Below are 11,112 nucleotides of genomic sequence, written 5' to 3' on the forward strand. Positions count from 1 at the left end.
TGTCTTGGTTGTGAAGCCATGGTCTCTCAGACCCTTCCTTGGGTCCTGGCGGTGTGACCTCTGACCCCTCCATGCCCTCAGCTCTCATCTCAGCTGAAGCTTCTTCCCGGGGCTCCGTTTGTACTTGACCAGCTTCTCTTGATTCAAGGCCAAAGTCTGGAGTCTAGCTTCTTCCCAACACTTGAGCTGGAAGTGTTCTGAGACTCCTGAGAGGGGGTGGGGTGGGGGTGAGGGTGGCCATCTCCAGCTTTGTTTTCTCCCCAGAGGGAAAAGTGGCCTTCTTGGCAGCTGGCCTGCTGAGCACTCCCGTTTCCTGTCTTGTCAGCTGGATTGAGTTGTCAGGGCTGGGAGAAGGGTGGAGAGCAAGGCATCCTGGAAGGCCACCAAGCAACAAGTCCCTTCTAGCTCTTTCCTTCTGCCAGATGGGTTTCAGGGCCCTGAGCATGGGACTGTGGAATGGGGGCGGGAGGGTCTCTCTATCTTAAGTTCATAAAAGCCATTGAATCTGCCCCCCCCACCTCAAAGAAAAACAAGGGCGGAAGGCAGAGGCCAAGATGGACTCCCAGGTCTGTTTTGAATAACACCTCTGACTAAATTGGATGGCATCACTGCCAAGAGGCATATTACAGAAGACAGACAGAGCAGGACAGTGCCAGGGTGACACAGCCAGAGGTGTCTTGGGAACCAGGATAAAAGCAGCTGTAACTGGGGAGTGGAAAGGAAGGGACACAGAGCACAAAGCTGTGCTCGGCTCTGATGTCCCTAATGCTGACTGTCCTGTGCCACTCTCAGCATGCTCCCCAACTGCCTGCCAGCAGCCAGCCCTCACCCTCCTCACAGAAACGCATGGCTCATTTTGTCCTCCATGGCTCAGAAGAATAGATTTTTTTTAAAAAGTCTTTAATTTAAAAATCGCAACACAAGAATTTTTTTCCCCAATCAGCTTTTTGACCTGGAACCCTGGAACTGAATTCCTCTTGCCAGCGCCAGGGCAACCAGTCCTTTCTTGGCTCTGAAAGACCAGGTGATACTCCAGGACACCTGCACTCTCAGGGCAAGCCTAGGCCGTGTGCGCCCTCTTGTGGAAGTTGGGAGTGTAACTTTTGCCTATAAAATTCCAGAAAAGAACCCTTCTGTGGACGGGCAACCACAGGTCAGGACCCCAGTCCCGGACAAACAGAGATATCAATGCTGTGTGATTCCCATCAAATACTGGACCTGTCTACGGATCTCGGGTGTATTAAAAAAGCGAAGAAGCTCTGGAGATGTCTCTAAAAGCTATCAGGTGCTGCAATGACCCTGAATTCAGAGGAATTAGAGGCCAGTGCATCCACAGCTGTATCAAGTAGCCACCAGAGCCACACACTGGCCCAGGAACTAGAGACGCCACAGGTATTGTCCTTCTCTGCAAGCTCCCAGTCTCTTGAAGGTTATATCACGAACAGATGAGTCCTAACAGGAAAGTATAGGTTTGTCATGAGGCTCCAATGGGGTGGAGGTGTGCCCTGTTGGAATCTGGTTGTAGACCAGAAATAGACAACAATGGAAGGTAGGGAGCCATGAGCCACACACAGGGGGGCAATGACCAAGCACAGGAGAAAAAGGTTTGAGAGAGTGGGGAGATGGGAGCCTTGGAGGACAGTCAGTCAGCCTTACATACACAGAGGAGATGCTTGGCTGGCTTCACTGGTGGCCCAGCCTAACCCAAGCATTTCTGAGGTGGAAACTTTTGGGCTGGAGAGAGAGGGAGTGGCTAGTAGGAAGTCTGTCCTATAATCCCAGCACTTGAGAGTCTAAAGCAGGTGCACTGCTTTGGATTTGAAGCTAACCTGGGCTACCTACTGAACTGTGGTTCAGCCTTGGCTTCAGGGCAAGACCCTGTCTAAAACACAAGTCAGGCATGGTGGTGCACACCTTTAATCCTACCGTTCAGGAAGCAAGGCAGGTGGTCCTTTGTGAGTTTGAGGCCAGCATGGTCTATATAGAGAGTCCAAGACAGTCAGGAATACATTAACAGATCCTGTCTCAGACAAACAAACAAACAAATGAACGAACGAATGAATGAATGAATGAATGAATGAATGAATGAATGAATGAAAACAAAAATAAGGACTGGGGAGATGGCTCAGCGGTTAAGAGCACTGTCTGTTCTTCCAGAGGTCCTGCGTTCAATTCCCAGCAACCACATGGTGGCTCACAACCATCTGTCATGGGATCTGATGCCCTCTTCTGGTGTGTCTGAAGATAGTGACAGTGTACTCACACACATAAAATAAACAAAATATTTAAAAAAAAACAAAAAACAAAAAAAATGTGCATTCTTGCTGAAGCAGCAGGAGAAGCAGGGCTGGGTGGCAAAGACTGATGCATGTTTGCTGTTCTCAGTTTTTGTTTTAGGGGGGAAAGAGTTAATAGTTTCAGGGCTAATAGGTTAAGGGGTAGGAAAGAGCAGGTGGTAAAGAGAGGGGAGATCTGCCCACACTGGGAGGCTTCTGAGGAATCAGGGAGGGGTTGAGATCCAGAGGATAGGGGAAGAAAATGCATGTTTTTCCCAAAGCCGGAGGCGCTCAAGAAAGGTAGGTGTGGGGCTGGGAGGTGGTGGTTTGTCCCACTAACCCCAGCACTTTGGAGGCGGAGACAGTTTAAGGCCAGCCTAGTCTACAGAGGAAGTTCCAGGACAGCCAAGGTTACACAGAGAAACATTGTCTCAAAAAACGGGGGGGGGGGGGGGTGGGGGGGGGGAGAGAGAGAGAGAGAGAAAGAGAGAGAGAGAGAGAGAGAGAGAGAGAGAGAGAGAGAGAGAGAGAGAGGAGTCTGGGTCTGGCTTCTGTTTCCTCTAAGAGGAGGAGAACGGCTGCAGGAATGGAATGTCTCTGTCTTTCTCTTCCTGCCTGATGCGAGGCAGAAGCCAGAGGCAGACAACCAACCCATCACTCCATAAGACAAAGACAAAGCTGCCACTCCTGGAGAGCGATGGTCAGTCTTGCTCTGCTGAGCCTAGGTTCTGGTGTGGCTCGTGACCCACACTACACACAGTCTTCTTAGCTGGAAACTCAAGGGGTCTACTACAGAAGGTCTCCATGAGTCCCTGCTATGTGACCCTGGGTTTCCACCCACTCTGTTGTGTTCCCTTCCGTGGCCATCCTGCAAGGTCCCCAGCTGGGACTATGGTGATTATCAGCAGCAAGCAGAATCAACTGGGCTTGCCTTTTGTGACACTGTGGTTTATTTACAGGGTGCCAGCAAGTCTAAGGGGATTCGGACCAGGGGGAAACAGGTCGCTGGTGGGCCAAGGCTGAAGAAGCAATATGGGGAAGGCTGTTCAGTCTTAGGAGTCCCAGGGTCTGGGAAGAGTAAAAGCTAACATCAGATGTGTGACATTGTAGCAATGAGGGGGGTGTGGCTACATGCTCTGACTACAACGTGTCCTCCCCTCATTGGCCATGGACACTTACACTGTCTGAGGCCCAAGGATGGGGAGAGCAGGTGCTATGTACCCAGGGACTAGCCTTCTGGGGCCTCTGGGAGGGTGGAGAGGAACAGCCGGCTCAGTTGATCCCTGGGTCTTTGTGCTGTTGAGTATAAACTCTAGAAGCTTCCTGGGAAGCCTCCCTGGGTGGGCAGATCTCTCTTTCTTACCCGTTAACCTTTTAGCCCTGAAACTAATTCAACTCTTTCCCTCCTAAAAGAAAAACTGAGAACAGCAAATATGCATTGGTCTTTGCCACCAGGCCCTGAGATTCTGCCTGAGAGTTGGATCCTCTGACTGCCTCTGCAGCGTTGCCACCACTCCAGGACTTACAGATTTGCTAATTCCTTAAGAGTCTCTCTTCCTCTGAGTATATGTATCTGTGGCAGTAAAAATAAAAAAGTGGGCATAACGGTTCCCATGAGTACCCTGGTGGTCTCCCTCCCTTGTTAGTTTCGGCTCCATCAGGCCATTGGAACGAGCACTAACTTATCTCAGATTAGCATCTCTCCTGCTGACTCTGTTAGCCATGAACTCTCCCAGCTACCCAGTAAAATCATGGTTCTAGAAGTCCAGCAGTGGCTGGCCTATCATGGCTCCCTACCACAGACTCTGCCCACACTCCCAGCAACCACCCTCTGGTAGTTAAGGTATAAACTCCCAACTACCCAGTAAAATCAAGACTCAACAAACTGTAACCGAACAATCAGATCTATACGTTAATTCTCAATCCACAATACATCCACACAATAAACTTACAACCAGTTGATAAGGATATAAACCGCCCACCTAGATAAGATACATTTGCCTACAGAAATCCATCCCAGCTACCTTGGCAATTCAAGACCACCCGGATCTGGGTCATCCTTCCCCATCTCCATCTTGATTCTCCTCTCTTCTCTCCTGCCTTACAAAAGCTTTGTTTCTGCCTTATTTTTTTTACTGTCCAATCACAACCTTGACCTAACTTGTTTGCCTTCACATGCATAAAGAGAGCAACCTACACGTACCCTAGGGCTTCTGCCTCTCTGTAGAGCCCTGGCAAACTGCTCTGGCAACGTGGGGAAATGAGAGCATCCACGTGCATCAGTGAGCGGGTATGTGGGAGCAACTACTGCAATTCCCTTGCCTACGATCCAAATGCTTCCTTACCATTCCGCCCTTTTGGTCTCCAGCCTGGCTTGTAAGAGCCACTAATAGCAACCCAGCTGTCTACCTGGAGCCAAGCAGCTAGGAACCTGTTGGACCATGAGCGGGGAAGGTGGGGCAGGAGTGGGATATGGGGGCAGGGGGTGAGATACAGTTTAGGAATGTCCAAATGAGGGAAGAAGAGGGTTGGTTTGCACATTGTAACAGATGGGTGATGGAGGAGTATCTCGATGAGGCAACCTGAAATTTGTGATTCCTCTTCAGCCACCCAAGGGTTGGCATTACAGGTGAATGCCATCAAGCCAGGCTGTGCTTTGGTTCCTTTCCTCCCTTCCCTTCTCCTTTCTGAGGTAAGACTAAACTGGAACTCACTATGTAGCCTCTGAGTGCCGAGATTGATTGCTGCTGCACCTTTGGTTTTTGCTTCTTTGTCTTGACACAAGTTGTCACTCTGTAGTCCAGGCTATCCTGGAAGTCACTGTGTAGCCCAGGATAACCTTGAGCTCATGGTACTCTTCCTGCCTCAGTCTTCCAAATGCTGGGATTATGGCACGTAACGCCATCCTTGGCACTTAGTAAAGCCTTAGTTCTTAAGAGGGACCCTTGCCCACTTCACGCAAGATGCTATTTCTATGCTGTCCCACACACCCAGGTCCCACAAAGACTCTGGAGCAGAGACAGCTCAACTGCAGCACTCAAAGTTCCTCTACTTAAGCTCTTCCAAGGCTGTGAAGGGGAAGACTGGAGAAAGCCTACAAGAAGGGTACCAGGTCTGCTGCAGGTTAAGGGAGAAGCTGGTGTGACCTTTTTCCTCTCAGGCAGAGGTACCCAACGGTTTAAACTTCTGGTTTCCCTGGAGCCTTCCTCACTTTAGGGAAGGGGATCAGTCAGGATCCTGCTCTGCCACCTCTAAACCCAGCGTGACCTGTATCTCTCCTCCCCAAGTTGTCCAGTGACTACTACCACAGAGAGCTAGTCTCACAATTAGGATCTCTCCTGCCCCCAAACCCAAGCCCTCTTTTACAGGTGAGCCCTTTGAGCCCTGCTCTTAAAGGCTCTAGTTGGCCACTCAGATAAACCCATTGTCTTAGTCAGTATTCTATTGCTATGAAGAAACACTACTATGACCAAGACAACTCTTATAAAGGAAAGTATTTAATTGGAGTTCGCTTAGTTTCAGAGGTTTAGCCCATTGCAATCATGTCAGAGAGCATGCAGCAGGCAGGCATAGTGCTGAAGAAGTAGCCGAAAGTTCTACAAATCCATTGGCAACTGGGAGAAAGAAACCCCCGAAGGGCACTCCAAGTGACACACTTTTTAAAACAAGTCACACCTACTCAATGAGGCCACACCCCCAATCCTTCTCAAATAGTGCCACTTCCTGATGACCAAGCAATCAAATATAAGAGCCTATGGTAGCCATTCCTATTCAAACCACCACACTCATTCTGGTTGGAGGTGACATCAGTAATGTACCCTATGCCGGATCTCAGCTCTGTTCTTTTTGTGTTGTTCTTTGTTTGTTTTATTGAGGCAAAAATTAGTCTTGAACATTTTATCTTCCTGCCTCTGCTTTACAAGTGCTGGGATTACAGGTGTGTGACCCCAGACTGCCTCAGTTGTGTTCTCACTAGTCACTGGCCTTGGGCAGATGTCTCAGGGTTTTATTGTTTTTAAGAGACACCATGACCATGGCAACTCTTATAAGGAAAAACATTTTTAATTGGGACTGGCTTACAATTTCAGAGGTCCCCATAGTCTATCACAGTCTCAATAATGTTTAAAAGCCCAAAGTTTAAAGTCTCTTTTGAGAGTCATGTAATCTCTTAATCATGTAATCTCCAATAAAATCAAAATCAAAAAGCAGATCACATCCAACATCACAGGGTATAAATTACCATTCCAAAACATCATACCAAAGAAACACTGGACCAAAGCAAGGCAGCTGTTTGTTGCTTTCCTTGGCAGGTACACCATGGCTCTCACATCTCTAACATCTTGGAGTATCCAAGGCAACTTCAACTTTACAGCTTCTTGTTCCAATGTCTGGGACTCACACACAATCTTCTGGGCTCTTCCAAAGGGCTTGGGTCATTTTTCCAGTTCTTCTGACCACTCTATGCTCTGGTTGACTCCACTCCACTACTGCTGCTGTTCTTGGTAGTCATCTCATGGTACTGGCATCTCCAATACGCTGGGGTCTTCCACTGCAACTAGACTTCACCAATAGCTCCTCATAGTCTCCCTTCATGGTGCCAAGCTTCAAGTTCTTTGCATGACCCCTTCAGTTGGGGACTTCAACTGTTGAGGCAGCACTTTCACCCATGGCCTCTCACACTGCCACACCTCAGCTGTTCTCCATGATCCCTTCATGCCTTCAAAACCAGTACCACCTGGATGATTCTTTTTTTTTAAATTAATTTATTATATATAAGTACACTGTAGCTTTCTTCAGACACACCAAAAGAGGCATCAAATCTCATTACAGATTATTGTGATCCACTACGTGGTTGCTGGGAATTGAACTCAGGACCTCCGGAAGAGCAGTCAGTGCTCTTAACTGCTGAGCCATCTCTCCAGCCCCACCTGGATGATTCTTACATTTTACCAAGTCTGGCTGCCAGCATGATATCTATCTCTGGAACACAGCTTCTTTGTGGTCCCAGAAAACACTTCCTGGAAGATTTCACCTTAGTGATGCTGGTCTCTTCTTAGCCACCGCTAATTTCTTAGCTCTAGTTAACCATTATCAGTTGTTTTGGTAACCCCTTTTAGTCTTGACTCTAAAGCCAGAGTCACATGGCTAAAGTGGCTGAATTCTGCTGCTTGCAGGAGCTAGAACATAGCCCCCTTGTTCTATGGCATCATCACCAGCTTTCTGTTTTCCAGTTCCTTCATTGCCTAAGCTTGGATGTCCAGGAACTTTCTCTGTAGACTCACCTTGAACTCAGATCTGCATGCCTGTGTCTCTTGAGTACTAAGATTAAAGGTGTGCATCATCACTCCTGGACCTAAGCCTTTCTTTACCTTTTCACAAGATCTTTATAAGCATGGCCATCATGCTTCAAGATCTGGATCACAGGTATACTCTCCACTTCTGGACAGTAGTTCACCCAGATTAAAAGTCCAAATGAAAACAACAACCAGGTAGCAATAACGCCTAACATGATATTACTATTCCTTGTTCAACTGCAAACAAGTAAACAGTAAGCTTAGCTTAGTGGGAACTTGCCCCAAGGTCCTTAATTCCACTGAATATCCTTGAACACAGGATTTAGCTCCAATGCACTTCCTGGTGTCCTTTTAATACTGGAACCATACATTTCGTAATTTTCCCTTCTAAGCTTGGTTTGCTTGATCAAAATTATCTTCATAAGAATGAACCACATGGCAGAGTCTATACTAGGCTTTTTTGATATTTCCTTCATCAATGCAACCAATCTGAATAGCTTCAACTTGATCCAGGCAGCCTCCCAAGAAAAGGGCAAAGAGTAGCCACATTCTTCACTAAAACACCATAAAAATGATATCCAGGTAACATGCTAAAATTTCTCTCCTTTGAAACCTCTTAAGCGAGGTTCCCATAGTTCAAATCACCCTCAGCACCAATGCCTTGATATTCCTACAAGGATGGTCCATTAAGCCCCACCTAAAGCATGCCACTGATTTCCAACAAAAACATGGTCAGGCCTATTGCACCAATGGTGTACCATTCCTGGTCCCAACTTCTATCTTTGTCTGGCATTTATTGCTGTAAAGAGACATCATGACCAAGGCAACTTTTTTTTAATCATATAGGCATTTTTTTTGGTTCTTTTTTTTTTTTTTTTTTTTTTTGGAGCTGGGGACCGAACCCAGGGCCTTGCGCTTCCTAGGCAAACGCTCTAACCACTGAGCTAAATCCCCAACCCCTATATAGGCATTTTTTAAAGGTTTATTTATTTATTTTATGTATGTGAGTACACTGTAGCTGTCTTCAGACACACCAGAAGAGGGCATCTGATCCCATTACAAGTAGTTCTGGACCACCATGTGGTTGCTGGGACTTGAACTCAAGACCTCTAGAAGAGCAGTCAGTGCTCTTAACTGCTGAGCCATCTCTCTAGCCCTGACCAAGGCAATTTTTATTAAGGGCAACATTTAATTGGGGCTGGCTTGCAGTTTCAGAGGTTCAGTCCATTATCATCACGGCAGGAAGCATGGCAGCATGCAGCAGACATGGTCCTGGAGAAGGAGCTGAGAGTTCTACATCTTGATCCAAAGGCAGCCAGGAGAGGACTATTTCCCATAGGCCACCAGGAGGAGACTTGAGCATAGGACCTCAAAGCCCACCCCCACAGTGACACACTTCCTCCAACAAGGCCACGCCTACTCCAAGAAGGCCATGCTTCCCAATAGTGCCACTTCCTATAGGCCAAGCACATTCAAACAACCATAATCATCATGGCAAGAAGCACGGTGGCAGACATAGTGCTGGAGAAGGAGCTGAGAGTTCTACATCTTGAACCCCAGGCAGCAGATGGAGACCGTGCACATTGGGTACTGGGTATAGCTTAAATATATAAGACCTCAAAGCCTACCTGCACAGTGATACACTTCCTCCAACAAGGCCATACCTCCTATAAGTGCCACCCCCTGTGGCTAAACATTCAAACAAATGACTCTGTGGGGGCCATTCCTAGTCAAACCACCACAGCAGGCCACTCAATTTTACATGAGAGTTGTAACTCTATAAAATATTACCTGATCCCCACAAGGATCCAATGGAATATTTGACACAAAGACACTTTTGTTGATGTTTTGTTTTATTTTTTTAAAAGATTTATTCATTTATTATGTATAAGTACACTGTAGCTGTCTTCAGACACACCAGAAGAGGGCATCGGATCTCTTTACAGATGGTTATGAGCCACCATGTGGTTGCTGGGAATTGAACTCAGGACCTCTGGAAGATCAGTCGGTGCTCTTAACCACTGAGCCATCTCTCCAGCCTGATGTTTTGTTTTATAAGACAATCTTGCTGGTGCTTAGGCTAGCTTCAAGTTTTCTTTCGTCCTTCCTTCCTTCCTTCCTTCCTTTCTTCCTTTCTTCCTTTCCTTCTTTCTTTCTTTCTTTCTTTCTTTCTTTCAGAGACTTTTTTATTTATTTTATTTTATATGAGAACACTGTAGCTGTCTTCAGAGACGCCAGAAGAGGGCACTGGATTCCATTTCAGATGGTTGTGAGCCACCATGTGGTTGCTGGGAATTGAACTCAGGACCTCCGGAAGAACAGTCAGTGCTCTTAACCACTGAGCCATCTCTCCAGCCCCTTCAAATTTTCAATTATTTGGACTGGGTCTCGAAGAGCTGTAACCTGAGCCTCCACACCTGGCTAGAAAGCTACTTTGTAAACCGTGAAGTGTGACAGAGGAATAACTACTGATAAAATGGCCTCTTCCAGGGGCTTTCACAGGACCTCTAAGACGTGCGGTGGTTTGAATAAAAATGACCCCCATGGCTCATAGATTTGAATTCTTGGTTTCCAGTTGGCTGACCGTAGGGAAGGATTAGGAAGTGTGTCCTTGTTGGAGGAGGCGTGTGGCTGAGATGGGCTTTGACATACCAGAGCCAGCGTCTTCCTCTGCCAGCTGCCTGCCGGTCAGAGCATATAAAGCTCTCAGCTCTGGCTCAAGCACCATGTCTTTCTGCTTCCTGCCGCGATGATCATGGACTAACCCTCTAAAACTCTAAGCAAGCCCCCAACTAAGTGCCTTTTTAAATATAAGAGTTGCTGTGGTCATGGTGTCTCTTCGCAGCAATAGAACAGTGACTAAGACAGACAAGAAGCAAAGCCTTCCTTCTGTGCCCGTGCTGACCTGCCATGGCCGACCACCTCTAGCTATCTAAAGGCTCGGGGTTTGGTGATGATTTGGCATCAGTCACCCCAGCAAAGCACTAACTGCTGTGGTGGAGCTTGGGGCACCGTGACAGAGGGGGGGATGAGACTGGGCAGAATTTACAACTGTGGTCTGTTACTCAGACTGTGAAATATCAGCATTAGGGAAGACCAACCCCGAAGTCTTAGGGAATTTACATTTTACTCCCACCCTTGATGCCCAGCGAGGGGCCCCAGTCAGAGAAGCCTGGACAGCCCTCAGAGCTCCGTCAGTGCAGGGCACAGGCAAGCTTGGATCTCTGCAGGAAGGATGTTGGGAAAACACTCCAGGTCTTGCAGCATACACTTTATTTATTGTTTGTTTTTGAGACAGTCTTGCCGTGGATAGCCTAGTACTCGATATGTGTAGCCCAGGCTGACCTGGAACTCTCAGCAATTCTCCTGACTTACCCTCCTGAATGCTGAGATTACAGAAAACGGGAACACTTTTTATTGTTTGTTGTGTTTAGACAGAATCTCATGTAGTCCAGGTTGACCTCACACTTGCTGTGTAGCCCAAGCTGGCCTTGAACTCCTGATCCTTCTCCCTCTGCCTCTCAAGTACCAGAATTAAAGGC

Source organism: Rattus norvegicus, chromosome 8 (assembly GCF_021556685.1).
Source record: "Rattus norvegicus strain SHRSP/BbbUtx chromosome 8, alternate assembly SHRSP_T2T, whole genome shotgun sequence".
NCBI lineage: Eukaryota > Metazoa > Chordata > Mammalia > Rodentia > Muridae > Rattus > Rattus norvegicus.